The sequence below is a fragment of the Vombatus ursinus genome, unplaced genomic scaffold, assembly GCF_900497805.2.
Source record: "Vombatus ursinus unplaced genomic scaffold, bare-nosed wombat genome assembly UNPS02000580.1, whole genome shotgun sequence".
NCBI lineage: Eukaryota > Metazoa > Chordata > Mammalia > Diprotodontia > Vombatidae > Vombatus > Vombatus ursinus.
The window spans coordinates 30,446,752-30,449,937 of NW_020940358.1; the positions used below are offsets into that span (position 1 = coordinate 30,446,752).

Below are 3,186 nucleotides of genomic sequence, written 5' to 3' on the forward strand. Positions count from 1 at the left end.
CTAAGGCAAGATTTTTACCTAGATCTGACTGCAAGTTCAGCATTCTGTCCACTACACTATTCTTATGTATCTTGGTCAAAGTTATTTAGGCAATAAGTAGCAGGGTCTATCTGGTAGGATGGGAATAGGTATTAAAGCCATCTTTGCACTGCTTTCATTTCTGGTGTACCCTGGTGAGACTGACTCAACCCTGTGCAAATTATAGTAAGGTGTATGAGAGAATAGGGAAATGAATGATAGGGAAGGCTCTGAGGAAAGCAATCAGTCAGGAACATATGTGGCCTATCTGTGTTTTTCTTAATGTCTTGTGTTATACATGTACCATTTGAGAACCAGGACACAGAGTATAACAAAGAAAGGATGTAAGCACTGATGACATGAACTACAGATTTATTGTAAGAGCCATGTATCTGATCCTTCATGACTGAATTCAATCACCCATTCCTGAGGAAGAAAGGCTAATGATGGGCATCTTTCTGAAAAACTTTGATACTATTAATGGTGATACAGTGGAATGAACACTGAATTTGGAGTCATAGAACCTGGGTTAAAATCTTAAATCTGCTACTTACTATATGTGTGACCTTTGGCAAATAATTTCTCCTCCCTGGGCCTTGGTTTTTTCATCTATAAAATGAAGGATTTGGACAAGAAAGTCAGTCTCATTATTACTTTATTTTTGGTGAGACTGGGTCTCTCTGTCTTGTCTGGAAGTGTAGCTGCCCCTCAGCTGCTGATCAGCGTGGAAGCTTTGACCTGTTCTATTTCTGACCTAGACTAGTTCTGCACTTTTTGGGCAACCAACTGGCCCCCTGTTCTTTTGGGGTGAGGGTGGGGTGGTTCACCATATTGGTACTGGACTTAGTTTGGCCACCCAATTGGCTTTAGCTCTACTTTAGCTCAGAACTCCTTAACTCAAGCAATCCACCAGTCTTAGCCTCCCTGGCAGCAGGGATTGTAAGACATGCATACCCATGCCTGACCCTTTCTAATTCTTAAACATTGTCCTTTGAATGGGCTGGATATTCTAGGATAGCCATCTTGAAACCGTCTACTTTCAGGGATGAGTTAGGGCCATGCCTAGGTTATAAATTTGATTCCTTTTATTAGCCCTAAATTAAAAAATTCTAATTTAAAAAGAGAGAAAATGTCAAAATCTTGGGGCGGAGTTTGGTATGAATAGCCTTCTGGCAGTATGTTGGTTTCACTTCTCTTTCTCTAAATGTGGCTTTGCAACTGTGGCCACAAAGTTAATGTGAACTGCATGGTCCCCAATATCTGTGCTCTAAAGCAAAGCAGACAGAACCAGTTACGGTGTTTCTTGGTGCTGAAGAGTGAAAAATGAATTTTCTCTTCAGTGACATCTGGTTAGTATTTTCTTAACTCTGTACTTTGCTGTGCTCAACATAGGGTTGTCTTATCAGGGGAAGAAGCAGGTAATGTGGATTAGAGGGCAATGTGGTAAACAGAATGATGGGGTGGCGGTCAGGAGACTGGGGTGCTAGTCGTGGCTCTTGGCTTCTCAGTAAACTTGCTGTGTAAATTTCAGACAGGTCGTTACATATCTCTGGGCTCCAGTCTCCTAAATCTGCAAAATGAAATCGGTAGGGGTGAGGCTGTACCCTATGCTTGAAATGCTCTCCTTTTACTGCTCATTGGAATACCTAGCTTTGTTCAAGGTCCAGTTCAAAAGCTTTTACTGATCCCTCCAGTTATTTCAGTTCTCTCCCCAACATTACTTTGTATTAACTTTAAATATAGTTTATATCTTCTTATCTGTGTTCATCTTGTTTCCTGTCAGTGGAATATAAGCTCTTTAAGAACAGATAATATTTTATTTTTGTCTTTTTATTCCAAACACCTTGTATAGTGCCTGGCACAGAGGAGCTATTTGATAAATTCTTACTAAATGAATAAATGAGTGAATTTATAGCCCTGTCCCTAACTAGCTGTATAATTTTGGGTAAATTATTTTATCTCTCTGGGTCTCAGTTTACTTGTTGATAAAATGAGGAGATTATATTTCTATCGAGTCCTTCTAACACTAAAGCACTGGAGGTCCAGGTACCCTATTAAAAGTTCAAAAATTGCTTTTGTATTTTCAATCTACCACACTTGGCCTTTGTAAAATTTGGATCAAGTGACCTTGACTGTCTTTTTTAGCTCTAAATCTATGATCCTATGATCCAAGAGTAACTCTTAACATAAAATGGATAGAGGCCAAAACCAAATCAACAGACAGGATAGAGAAGAGAAGGAGAAGGGAAGGATTGTGGGAGAAATAAAGACCAACCCTCCCTGCTCTGAGTCATTGTTGCATATCAGTGAGTATTGTGTACCACTCCCAATCCCAGCACTATTTAACCCAGAAGGTTTCATTTTAAAAAATGCCATTTTCAGGTTCAGTGCTCACCAAGATAAATAAGACAACAGACACAGGAGGTAATAGTAGCTGGTGACACCGGATGCTGGGCTAACCATAGTTTTACAGTAGGGAAAATAAGCAACAGGGGCAGAGTCATGTATGTCTGAACATCTGGAGGCAGCAATCATTTTTTCTAAGCAATAATTTATGACAATTTTCAGTTGCCCCAGCATCAGAAGTTTTTAATTTTTTACCACATTTCCACCACCATTGCTTAGGGAAAAGGTAAACCCCATGATGACTTTCCATACTCAGTGTCTCCAGGGCAGATCATGTTCAATTTGGCCCACAGCTGGACCTCATTAATGGTTTTCTCCTAATAAAAGGTAAGAGAATGTGGTAACAAGCACACTTCTCTACTACCTGGGGTTGAGGTGGGGGGCAGCTTTCATTTTCTTGGGACCCGTATATGATGAGAACATCTGGTTGATGCCCAGGTAGCTTCATGGATCAGAGAAAGGGGCATGTACTTTGCAAAATACTTTTCTATTTTCTGAATTTTAATTTGCAGTAATCCTAAGTGGTTGTATGACTTTGTATTAAAAAGGAAGGGAGTGCATAAAGCACCGGCCCTGAAGTCAGGAGGACTTGAGTTCAAATCCAGCCTCAAACCAAACACTTGACAATTATTAGCTGTGTGACCCTGGGCAAGTCACTAAACCCCAACTGCCAAAAAAAAAGAAGAAGAAGAAGAAGAAGAAGAAGAAGAAGAAGAAGAAGAAGAAGAAGAAGAAGAAGAAGAAGAAGAAGAAGAAGAAGAA

General features: G+C 40.0%; 1 protein-coding gene across 5 annotated transcripts in view; it reads left to right on the top strand.

Moving 5' to 3' along the window:
- The first annotated feature begins 657 nt into the window (after nt 1-657).
- The window catches only part of NUGGC (nuclear GTPase, germinal center associated), a 93,735-nt gene continuing 91,206 nt past the window's right edge, over nt 658-3,186 (top strand). For all 5 annotated transcript variants that reach the window (XM_027847838.1, XM_027847847.1, XM_027847853.1 and 2 more), the window contains exon 1: nt 658-1,367. The gene's annotated coding sequence lies outside the window, so the exon portion shown is untranslated. The remainder of the gene's footprint in view (nt 1,368-3,186) is intronic.